The 13,039-nt window shown below is 41.4% G+C and overlaps 1 pseudogene; it reads left to right on the top strand.

Moving 5' to 3' along the window:
- Nucleotides 1-8,314: 8,314 nt before the first annotated feature.
- LOC115083398 lies at nt 8,315-9,147 on the top strand (annotated as a pseudogene).
- Nucleotides 9,148-13,039: the final 3,892 nt, after the last annotated feature.

Below are 13,039 nucleotides of genomic sequence, written 5' to 3'. Positions count from 1 at the left end.
CTTGAACGAGTAGATGTGAAGCGGTTATTTACAATTTCAGATAATAGAAGGACTAGGGGACATTCCATGAAGTTAGCAAGTAGCACATTTAAGACTAATCGGAGAAAATTATTTTTTACTCAGCACACAATTAAGCTCTGGAATTTGTTGCCACAGGATGTGGTTAGTGCTGTGCCTACTTTATAAAATACCTGCCTCCACATTTAATTCTGAGTATTTCTTTCATGCTCTGCTACCATTATGTAACGCATAAAATATACATGCATATGTTTATAAAATGGGTAGAGAAAATACACATTTTTTTGCATTGGAAATCTATATGTGTACTGAAACATACATATGTAACTTCAGAGTACTGTTTTATAAAATACTAGCATTAATCTTAACTTGTCCACTGAAGCATGCAAATGCTGTACCTTGGATAGATTTGAAAATTGGCCTCCCTGCATGTAAATCCACATGTATGGTTACACCTGCTCAAGAGCATGTATAGCTTTGCTTGTGTTTGCCATAGGGCAGGGCATGCACATGTTTTAATTTTAAATATTTGGCATCATGTGACATCAGATGTACGAGCCATTTAACATACATGGAGAATGGATTCTCAGCTCTGTTTCTTTCTTTAGGCCTCCAAGCAGGACTGGTTTTCAGGTAAACTGACAATGGATTTAAAAATGTTGGAGTGAGGAGAGTAACTGTCCTGTGTGCAGCCCAGAAAAGTTCACAGAGTTTAGGCTCCCTCTAGGCCAATGCGTCCTTCTGTTACCTTGGCATTCCAAAGACAGGAGAAGCAAGCCCTTGGTGGAAGGCAGGCCCTGTGAAAATGCACTGGCTCAGGCTCTTCACTCACTATTTTCTATCACTCTTAGGCCATGGATTGGTCCCCAACATCTTTTCCCACTACCAGATGAGGAGAGGCAATAGTGGCAGGAAGGAAAGGGAGCATGAAGGCCCATGGAGTGCCACAAAATCCCAATCCCCTGGCACAAAAATATTTGGTTTTGTCACAGGAAACCAAGCTATGTAAATTACCCTGGTTCTTAGACCAAATGCATGTGTGAGCTTGGGCCTCCAGGGGGACTGTCCACCAACAACCTGATCCCTCTCTAGTGAGTATGAAATGAAGAGAAAACAATAATGGAGTACGCAAGTTTTATTATTCATTATTATTATTATTCATTATTCATTTTATTATTATTATTATTATTATTCATTATTATTATTATATTAATATTATTTTATATCGTTTACTTGTGTAAATTAATAACCTGTCCTTTCTCTTCCTCTAAGCCAAGTTCTTATCACCTTGTTATATGTAACTGCCTTTTCAGCACCATTGTTATTGTTATGTTTACTTTGCACCCCTGTTTTATGTGAACCAGCATGATGTGACTGCTGTCTCGAATGCCGGTATATAAAAATCTAAAATAAAAATAAATAAATAAGCTCACCAGTGCTATTCCTTAGCCTGTATGGCTGGTCAGGTGTGCCTAAAATGACAAATCTAACCTCATCTGTCATTTAAATGACCTGAATATGAGCTGTGTAGAAGTCAAATTAGCTAGCTGAGTTCTTTAGCAGAATATGTTTCCAACCCTCTCTGTGATGTCTTCTGCTCTCTGTACTTCTTGTTGCGTCTTGAAATCTTTTTGGAGCTCCTGCATTGATAGTTTTCTATGTGGCATCGTGGGCAGTGTCTAACAGCTGGGTGCCTCCCATTGGCTACAAAATCCCAGACACCGGATTGGATGGTATATTGTTGCTAGTCCTAATTTGATACCTGCTTGGACAAAGCTCATGACCAAGGGCCTGCCATGCTGACATCAGAAGCATATTACCATTAATTCATTTTCACCTATTTCTGAAAAGATAAGTGTGTTTGATTTGTGGTTTTATGTCATCTCCATGTAACAGCCATTATGATATTTCCTCTTATCATTAGACATCTACATAGCTCTACATTACTCATTTATTCCCCCTCTCATCAGGTTTCCTGCCCTAGCTGTGGTTTCCTAGCTTCTGTACAAGGTTCAGAGACAAGATGTACCTGTTTCTGCTAGAAAAAAAAAAGACTCGTCTTTTCAAATTTTATATGAATATTGGCTGGCTTCTGCAGGAGATTCTCTTTATGAGCAGTCTATAAATGACAGTAAATAAAAATAAGAAAAATATCTATAGCTGAACTAGTACTGACCATTAACATATGCAGATGAATCTGCTGGATATTCATTGTGGATCTCCTGAAAAATAGAACTATTTGTTAATTAGGAAAACTGAGAACCATTGCTTTAGAGCACAGGTTCCCAAACCTATCGTGGGAGACCCCCAGCCAGTCCCGTTTTCAGGATATCCGCAATGTATATGCAAGAGATACAATTTCCATGCTATGGAGGTAGTGCATGCAAATATATCTCATGCATATTCATTGTGGGTATCCTGAAAATCTGCCTGGGTGGGGTCCTACAGGACAGGTTTGAGAACCACTGCCTTAGAGTTAATTAAGTCTTTAGTTACATTAACTCTAAAAACTTTATTTCAGTGCAGCATGCCAATTTATTAGAATTCTTTGAAGGTGTAAATAAACATGGAAATAAGGATAAGTCCGTCAATAGAGTGTTTCTGGATTTTCAGAAGGCATTTGATAAAATCCCACATGAGAGACTCCTTGGGAAATGGTAAAATCATAGGAAAAGATGTAATATCCTATTATGGATTGGTAAATGGATAAAAGATAACAGAGTAGGTCTAAATGGTTAGTTATCCCAATGGAAAGAAGTGAATAATGGAGTCCCCCAGGGATCTAAACTGAAACTGGTGCTTTTTAATATATTCATAAATGATCTATAAAAAGGAGCAAAGATGTCACTTTAGCGCCAGCTTCAGGGCCACCATTGCTGTTTTTAAAAGAACCACACATTGGGGCAAGAGCAAGTGGCATCACTCCTGCTCTTTTCATCTAGTGGACCTGCACGGAAGAGGAAAATGATGGCTGGGGAGCTTCCCAGCCCTAGCAAATATATTTTTTGGGGGGAGCAGGATGGTCTGAATGGGTCAGGAAGGTCCCTGTAGGATTTGGCTCCTCCCAGGCTGGGAGGCCTGGGTCCCGAGGCTTTCTTGGGAGGAGGGGTTTGGAGGGCCTTGGAGAGCCATTTTACTTAAGCAAAATGAAAATACCTGAAAATCGTTGGATACTTTCATGCAAAGCCATTTTTGGTCCATTCCATTCTGAACAAACTGAAAATGACCTTTTTCAGTTTGGATAATGGATACACCATTCATTTAAAACAAATACACATTGCTAATAATAATAATACCTCTGTATCTATCCATAGCCTAACCACACCTTGAGTATTGTGCGAACTTCAGAATATCCTCAATGAGTATTGTATGCACTTCAGAATATCCACAATGAATGTGCATGAGTTAAATTTGCATATATGGAATCTCCATGATATGCACATTTATCTCATGTATATTCCTATCCCTGTATTCCTTACTTTCTCCTAACAGCAACCTTGTTTCTTGCATAGGTATATATTTATATTTAGACTTTTTGTCAGTCAATTTCCAAGCTTGGTTCTACTTCCTGATCCTCATACTGTGGCACCATTTTATTCCTTGAATCCAAAAGATGTGTTTACTTCTGGTTTCTGCTTTCAGGGTTCCTGCTTGACATTTTCTTGCAACAAGTTAATTGTGCATTGACTAAAAAAAAATGTTTTAAATTTATTTTAAATCTGCTACCTGTTTATAGGTGTGTCTCTTAGTCCTAATACTATTTGATAGTATAAATAACCGTTCCCTATCACACATAATTTTCTAAACTTCTATCATATTCTAGTCATCTTTTTTCAAGTTAAAGAGCCCTAATCAGTTTAGCCTTTCTTTATAGGAAGTTGATCCAACCTCGTAATCATTTTTGTTGCTCTTCTTTCTACTTCAGGGCTTCCCAAAGCTATCCTGAGGACCACACAGCCAATTGGATTTTCAGGATAGCCACAATGAATATGCATGAGTTTAATTTGCATATACTGAGTCTCTATCATGGCACTGTGAACTGCTGGGACTATTTATTCAGTAGGGATGTGAATCGTTTTTTGACGATTTAAAATATCGTCCGATATATTTTAAATCGTCAAAAATCGTTAGAAGCGATATTTAATAGGAATTCCCCTGATTTATCGTCAAAAATCGTAAATCAGGGGAAGGGGGAGGGGCGGGAAAACTGGCACACTAAAACATCCCTAAAACCCACCCCAACCCTTAAAATAAATCCCCCACCCTCCCGAACCCCCCCAAAATGTCTTAAATTACCTGGGGTCTAGTGGGGGGGTCCCATTGTGATCTTCCACTCTCGGGCCACGGGTCCGTTGATAGAAATGGTGCCGGCGCTACCTTTGCCCTGTCATATGGCGCTGGCCCATATTGCAAAATGGCGCCGGCCGTACGGCAACACGATTCGAGTGCAGGAGGTCGTTCCCGGACCCCCGCTGGACTTTTGGCAAGGCTTGTGGGGGGTCAGGAGGCCCCCCAAGCTGGCCAAAAGTCCCTGGGGGTCCAGCGGGGGTCCGGGAACGACCTCCTGCACTCGAATCGTGTTGCCGTACGGCCGGCGCCATTTTGCAATATGGCCGGCGCCATTTTTTCATTACGGCAACACACGATTCGAGTGCAGGAGGTCATTCCCGGACCCCTGCTGGACTTTTGGCAAGTCTTGTGGGGGTCAGGAGGCCCCCCCAAGCTGGCCAAAGGTCCCTGGGGGTCCAGCGGGGGTCCGGGAGCGATCTTCTACGCTCGTGACGTCGGGGACAGGAACCAAAATGGCGCCGGAGACATTTTCTATCAACGCACTCATGGCCCGAGAGTGGAAGATCACAACGGGACCCCCCCACTGGACCCCAGGTAATTTAAGACATTTTGGGGGGGTTCGGGAGGGTGGGGGATTTATTTTAAAGGGTCGGGGGGGGGGGGTTTTAGGGATGTTTTAGTGTGCCGGTTTTCCCGCCCTCCCCCGATTTACACGATATTTTAAAAAACAAAACCGTGACGATCCGATTCCCTCCCCCCCCAGCCGAAATCGATCGTTAAGACGATCGATCACACGATACACATCTCTATTATTCAGTCCTCCTATCCCTGTATTCTTCACTTCTTCCTAGCAGCCATCTTGTTTCTTGCATAGGCATGTATTTATATTTAGGCTTTTTGTCAGTTAGTTTCCAAAGGTTGGTCCTACTTCCTCATCTTCTGGTTTTTGCTTTAAGTGTTCCTGCTTGACATCTTTCTTGTTCTTGGCTAGAATGTAAGAACATAAGAATTGCCATGCTAGGTCAGACCAAGGTCCCTCGAATCCAGCATTTTGTCTCCGACAGAGATCAGTCCAGGTTACAAATCCCATAAAGTTGATCTAATTCAATGGCACACTCCCAGAGATAGCAATACTTTTTTTTAGTCTACCTGGCTAATAATTTATTATGGACTTTTCTTCCAGGAACTAGTCCATACCTCTTTTAAACCCTATTATGATAGTCACTTTGATCATCTGACTCTATAAATAAACCCCTCCAAACCCCTCCCTCTCTGAGTTGAAAGTGTCCCCTCTTTCAGAGGTGTATATATATATATATATATTGATTGCATGGAAGATTGTCTCTGTACAGAGTTTCTATCTCCCATATACACACACACACACATGTGTTAAAAACAAATGATAACATTATCTATATGATATGGTAACTCTACAATTTGCCTAACTATGCCCATTTTTTTTTTTATTGTGGGCACTATTTCCACTATATTTATAGCATTTTGATGAATCTAGGCCTCTGTTCTTTTCCCTTACAATGTAGTTATGTTGTGACTGAATGTTCATTAGATATGAGCCCACAAATCATAATTTTTGATCCTCAACCCTGCACATAATCTGGAGATTATTGTTGTAGAATAAGTTTATCAGAGCTTAATCATAGTTTACAATAATAACAACATGGAAATCTGGGGAAAATGGCAATATCACAGGATTATTCAAGGATTTTGATTTTTTTTTTGCATGCTGTCATATCTATTATTTGCTCTACCTCTTAGTAGCACCCATTCAAGCATTTGAAACAGAAGATAATTAACTCTTACAAAGCAGGGGAAGGCTATAACAAATCTCTGTTTCCAGTTAGCAATTTCAACTGTCAGAAGCATTGTTAGAAAATGGAAGTTATATGTAACTTTTGAAATTAAAGCAAGGTCTGGAAGACCAAGAAAAATCTCTGGTAGAACTGCTCAAAAACTGGTCAAATTTGCAAAACAGTACCCACAGATCACTGTAAATGACCAGCTGAAAAGTTTAGCTGACACTGGAGTAGCTCTCTACAGGTCCATAACACTATGCTGCAAACAAAATGATCTGCATGGGAAAGTTATTAGAATGAAATATTTTTTTTGACCTCATCACCAAAGCCATCATTTAATGTATTTATTTATTTGTTTTTGTGTTTGCTTTTTTATTTTGCAATTCTTATAATCCTCTAAATCAGACAAAGTCTGGCCAAAGCAGCATACACATTTTTAAAAGTTGTCCAAACTTTAGCACATTCCATATTCATAGTTTTATTATTTTCAATCTATTAAAATCAGCAAATAAATATAGTAGTCTTGCATTAAAAATTGCAGCACAGAGGTTATCTCAACTTCTGTTCACTTAAATATTAATTAAAATATAAATTTTGACCAGGGGTGCCTAAACTTTCTCCTTCAACTGTACATGTGAAACAAGAATATTCCTTTCCTTTCCCATCTTCCCTCTCCCCCCACACTCTATATTCACTAGGGATGTGAATCGTTTTTTGACGATTTAAAATATCGTCCGATATATTTTAAATCGTCAAAAATCGTTAGGGCCACGATACAATAACAATTCCTCCGATTTATCGTCAAAAAATTGTAAATCGGGGGAAGGGGGAGGGCAGGAAAACCGGCAGACTAAAACACCCTAAAACCCACCCCCGACCCTTTAAATTAAATCCCCCACCCTCCCGAACCCCCCCCAAATGCCTTAAATTACCTGGGGTCCAGCGGCGGTCCGGAACGGTCTCCTGCAATTGAATCGTGTTGTCTTCAGCCGGCGCCATTCTGCGCCGCCATTTTGCAAAATGGCGGCACAAAATGGCGGCGGCCATAGACCAACACGATTCGACTGCAGGAGGTCGTTCCCGGACCCCCGCTGGACTTTTGTCAAGTCTTGTGGGGGTCAGGAGGGCCCCCCAAGCTGGCCAAAAGTCCCTGGTGGTCCAGCGGGGGTCCGGGAGCGATCTCCTGCCGCGAATCGTTTTCCGTACGGAAAATGGCGCCGGCAGGAAGATCGACTGCAGGAGGTCGTTCAGCGGGGTCCTGAACCCCCGCTGAACCCCCGGCTGAACGTGTTGGTCTATGGCCGCCCGCCATTTGCGCCGCCATTTTGCAAAATGGCGGCGCAGATGGCTGCCGCCATTCTGAAGACAAAATGGCTGAAGACAACACGATTCAATTGCAGGAGACCGTTCCGGACCGCTGCTGGACCCCAGGTAATTTAAGGCATTTGGGGGGGGGGTTCGGGAGGGTGGGGGATTTAATTTAAAGGGTCGGGGGGTGGGTTTTAGGGTGTTTTAGTGTGGCCGGTTTTCCTGCCCTCCCCCTTCCCCCGATTTAGCTACGGACCGCCGCTGGACCCCCAGGTAATTTAAGGCATTGGGGGGGGGGTTCGGGAGGGTGGGGGATTTAATTTAAAGGGTCAGGGGTGGGTTTTAGGGGGTTTTAGTGTGCCAGTTCACGATTTAACGATTTTCACGATAACTCTAAACACCCCAAACGGCGACGATACGATTCCCTCCCCTCCCAGCCGAAATCGATCGTTAAGACGATCGAGGACACAATTCACATCTCCTAATATTCACCACTCATAAATTATGTTTAATATCATTGAATATTTCCATGCTTACGTATAAAGATACTTGATATTTAATCTCATTCTAAATTATTTTGGTTGTATCTGTAAACGATCTGGTCTCATGTTTATTGATCCTACTGATTGCTGTTATATTGTGAGTAAAAAGTACTATGCTTTATTTTGTTTTTGTTATGTTTTAACCAGAGTACCTAGAGGATGACTTAATTTGGCATTACTGACTGAATATATTTTAAATGGCTTGTTATGGAGCTTCTTCATATCAGTAAAGATGATGGGAAACCTGATGTATGCAACAACGTGGACTGAGTTTAAATAATTGCTATGAACATGATGAGAAAAGTTTGCAACATCTGGAACAGCCTTTTGCCATGAAAGTCAATGTATATCCTCACATTGGGTAGCCCCTAGTGATGATCTCCACAACTCAGTTCCACTGCCTCCCCCCTTTGAAGTCTCAGACATCAAATCTATCCAGCATGGTTACTTAAAGGAAAGAAGAAAGTCTGCTGTGCTGAGGAATTGGAGACCACCTTCACTTACTTAGATGAAAATGTCAATGTGGACTTGTAAGTCCCCCACTTTCTATCAGAAGCTGCCAGGTACCTCCCCATGATGGCTCCTATAGAGAAATTCAGCTAGAAGGGACACACGATCCTCATGATTTCTGATGATGAAACTATATCTGAAGCTTCTGGCAAATCTGTAGATTATGGGTTTATTAGTGCAGTAACTTTCTGGTAACAGGGATCGTACTAGTTATTCTTTCTATGTAATACCAAGAGGATGTGAATGTAGATCCAAACAGTATATCAGCAAGGAGAATGGAACACCTGCAAAGAAAGTGCTACTGGAGCCATTTGGATAGATGTGTGATCTGCTGGACTGTGTCTTTAACCCTGGGTGGGGTAGTGCTTATCTACTCTATTAATGGTATCTATGTGGAAAGGAGAGCTATACAGGAGGAACAGATTTTCAAACTCCAAAGAATCTGCAAAACTGTACGGTTCCTTTAACTTCAGAATGAAGGCTGGCACAAATGAAAATATCACAGAGCTGTCACTAGCCGAGGAAGATACACTTACCATAAATAATTAGTATGATTGTGATTTTATTACATATTTTTACTAAAACAACTATGCATTCATACATTTTTCATGAAACTGTTACAAGGATTTAAGTTAAACTAACTACTGTAATGTTGGAGTCTATTTAACCTGATGGACCTTCTGCTTCTATAATTATTATTGGTGAATGACATGTACAGTTTTCTAAATAAAAAAAAAGAATTCAAATTATACATTGTAGATTAGAATTTCTAGGATAACAACATTAAATACATTTTGATTTGCAGCTTTGGTTGTCTTTATTTAGATACTTTCTTTCTTCATTGACAATTGCTGTGACTCCCTTTACCATGTCCCTAAGAACTGCCTCTGTTAACATTGGAGGGAAGGATGGCAGCCTGCCAAAAAAAAAAAAAAAAAAGTGCCTCTACACAGGGGTGGCAATTCCAGTCCTCGAGGACCACAAACCTGTCCAGGTTTTAGGAAATCCTAATGAATATGCATGACATAGATTTGCATACAACTGAGGCAGAGTACATGCAAATCTCTCTCATGCATATTCATTAGGGATATCCTGAAAACCAGACTGGTTTGTGGCCCTCGAGGACCGGAATTGCCCACCCCTGCTCTTGCAGGTAATCTTCTGTCTTTCTGCATCTTCCCCTGAACATCTGCCTTTGTTACCACTCGAGAAAAATAAGGAGGGACTGCTGCTGATCCTCTGCCCCTCCAACCAAGGAGCTGCCTCAGGCAGCTAATCCTCTGCGCCTTTCAATAAACTATCTCTGTTGTTACTAGAGGGGAGGGGGGAGAGGAAAATGCAGTTCCTCCACCTCTCCCCATAAAGGGCTGTATCCAGCAACTGATTCTGTGCACCCCTCCACCTCCTCCAAGTAGGAGAGGGAGAGATGGCTGCCAATCCTCTGGCTCTCCCCCACTACCACTAGTAAACTGATCTTCCACCTCCCTACAGCCTCCCTCAAAGATTTGTCACTCTTACTGCTGCAACCATTTCCTCTGCCACTTCTGGCTGGTTTTTGCCCACCCAGCCTAGAAAAACTTTCCTCCTTCTTCTCCCCTGAAAAGTTCATGCAGGGACTTGAAGGCAAGAGAGGGCCGGTCCATGTCCATCCAATTTCTGTGAAAGCCACATGCTGTGGGGACAGGAAGAGCTGGCTAATGATCCTCTTTCTCCCTTCCCTGCAAAGCTACCATTACCAGGAGATGGAAGACAGCAAGTAAGGGGGACCGTAAGGGGGAAGACAGGAGTACAGAACATTTTTAGACGGGAGAAGGAGAGCTGAATGCAAGAATATAGGGGTGAGAACACAAGAGTGACTAGGGGACAGGAGAAAGTACTGGAGGAAGGAGTAGAAGAGAACAATCTCAGGAGGACTAACAAGGGGGAAGGAGGGCAAGGGATGAGAGTGTAGGAGGTAGACACAGAGGAAGGCAGAAAACAGAGAGCCTAGAAGGAAGTTGGAGAAATAAGTAAAATAAATAAGAGAAGAGGATGCAGCAAGAGAAGTGGGAGAGAAAGCACAAGATGAAGGGGAAGAAGAAAGGGCTGGGGATAAAAGAGCACTGGAGAAAGATGCAGAAGAGGAGGAGAGAATGAGGATAGAATACATAGGAAAGGGGTGAAAAGGAAGCACGAAGAGAGGGAAGGCTCTTGGTTACATGAATATCTACCTCTTAGAGATTTACAAAACTAAATACTCCAGGGATCCTGTCCCCAACATGTCAGAACTGTTCTTCTGGCTATCTGGGTTCCTCCAGACCCCTCCAGAAGCAAAGGAAACATCACGTAGTTCATGGCCTAGACATGGTCACAGCAACCCAAAAAGGCTTTATTACAGCTAATTCTTAATCTTGTAGCACATATTGGGCCCATCAATAATATATGAGAATCCTAAAATTAAGAAACACAATGATTTCCTTAGGGAAAATAGTTACTTACTGGAACTGGAAAGAAAACCAAGTAGTAAGTAACTATTTTCCCCAAGGAAATCATCTTAATTTTAATTCATATTGCTTTTCAAAAAAATAATTATCTGGCTAAAGTCTAGCCAGATACAAAAGAGGCTTTCTGGGGACAAACCTGGGAGGAGTCACTTTTCCTGGTAACTTAACCAGATAAGTGGCGATATTCAAACTTATCCAGCTAACTTTAGACTTGCTGTTGAGCAGGTCTGAAGTTAGCCAGTTATTTTATCTGGCTAACTTTAAACTTATCCTGGTATATTCAGCCTCATGGCTGCATCACTGAATATCTTAGCTAAGTTTTCTGTATAAGACTTATCTGGCTAACTTAGGCCTGGATTGATAACACTGATTTCATCTGGAGGCAAAGGAGAAGGAGAACTATAAAATTGTCAAATTCTTGGGTTTACCTAATAGTCCATGTACTTTTGCAAACACTGCAGAAAATGTGAAGGGCAGTTATTGGTTGAATATTATAGATATTAGGTACTTATCTGGGAGAGTTATTGAAACTGTTCTTGTTCGATGAGAAGTGAAGATTTTGAGATTTCAAATCTATAACCTGTACAATGCCTATCTAACCAACTGGACACTTTGGGGTAATGACTCTCCTGCTTCAGTTGTACATTGGTAATAGTAAGTAATAGAGTTTCTGTTGGTAGGGAGTAAGTCACTGTAAGATGTTATCCAGAGTAAAGACTGGTAGAGAAAAATTGTTTCACTTCTTCCGGCTGGGTCCTCTCAAAGAAAACACCCAAGCAGTCTTCCAGGGACAGAGAGGGAAGGCAAAGTCTTTTAAGATAAATAAGTCAGAGGAATTCAAGGCTGGATTCCAAACCACAGTTTTCTCAAACTTTATTCAACAACTGAAATGTTTGCAACCTTTTGAATATCACATATAAAACAAATACTATTCTTCACAACATAGAAGATTATGAGTATTCAACCTTCTCTTGTACCTCTTCCCCACACCATTGTCTTTATTCGTGCATTAAGACCCTGGAGCTCAGCCTGCTTCTGAAGTCCTGTGCCTGCAAGAAGGAACAATTCAGAGAACGCTACTCGGGAAATGTTGGATGTTAACACCTACCTAAACTCCTGAATGTGGCTTCTCTCCTGAATGCTCCATGACTGCTTGCTCCTCCCCAGCACTGTCTAATCTTATATAAGCAACATTTTTGCACTAGGCAAACACAAACACTGCTGACCTGGTGACACTCAAGGAAAAAAAAGTAAATACACTTTATTTATCTCAGGAAACAATTATTTTCACAGCTTTTGCACTCCCCACTGCAGACACAATATTTTTACATCTTCAATACACTTCCCACAACCGGCATTCCTGGAACTTTTAACACGCCGTTGCATAGCAATTTCTGTTACAGCTTTATACACGACCCACAGCTAATACAACACTTTTGCAAATGAGACCCAAGCCAGCGTTTACGTCACACGTTGTTGCTACTGCAACTCTCTCAAAACTTTCAATGCACTCATTTTTCATTATTCCAAGCCAACTTAAGACTTCCTCATAATCAAAAGTAATGAAACCTGGTATCATTATTACCTTGAATCCTAACTGCTAAGCCCCCCATCACTCCTTGAGCAGAATTCTCTTTGTTTCTAATTCGCGGGTCCTGCCTTTATTCCTTTTTCATTTTCTCTCCCTCTTTGGTATCCCCCATCCTTTTCCTTTTTCTGATTTAGATTGTTCTATTCCTCCATTGTTCTCTCTTTTTCTTTTAGCAATTTATTGTTATGCTTTCTTTTCTTCCATCCCTCTCCTTCTTCCTTGTTTCCATAATTTTGTGTTAGATCTTTTGAGAAGGGGATAATAATTGTAGTCCCCTGGCTGGGGCACATAAAATACAAAGAGCGGATTCAGTATCTGTGTGAGCCGAATGCTGGTCTCTTGGGTTAGGGTTCAAATGGAGTTTGGGTCAAACAGATGGTATAATGGACCTGCACCCAAAAAAAAATCCTCTACCCTCCTGCCTTTATTTGGGCTGGAAACAGAGAAACCCTCCACTTGGGTAGCTCCTGTGCCAGTCTCTAA

The sequence above is a fragment of the Rhinatrema bivittatum genome, chromosome 2, assembly GCF_901001135.1.
Source record: "Rhinatrema bivittatum chromosome 2, aRhiBiv1.1, whole genome shotgun sequence".
NCBI classification, from domain to species: domain Eukaryota; kingdom Metazoa; phylum Chordata; class Amphibia; order Gymnophiona; family Rhinatrematidae; genus Rhinatrema; species Rhinatrema bivittatum.
Note: the sequence above shows the minus strand (reverse complement) of the source record. Positions and strands in the feature narration are given on the sequence as shown.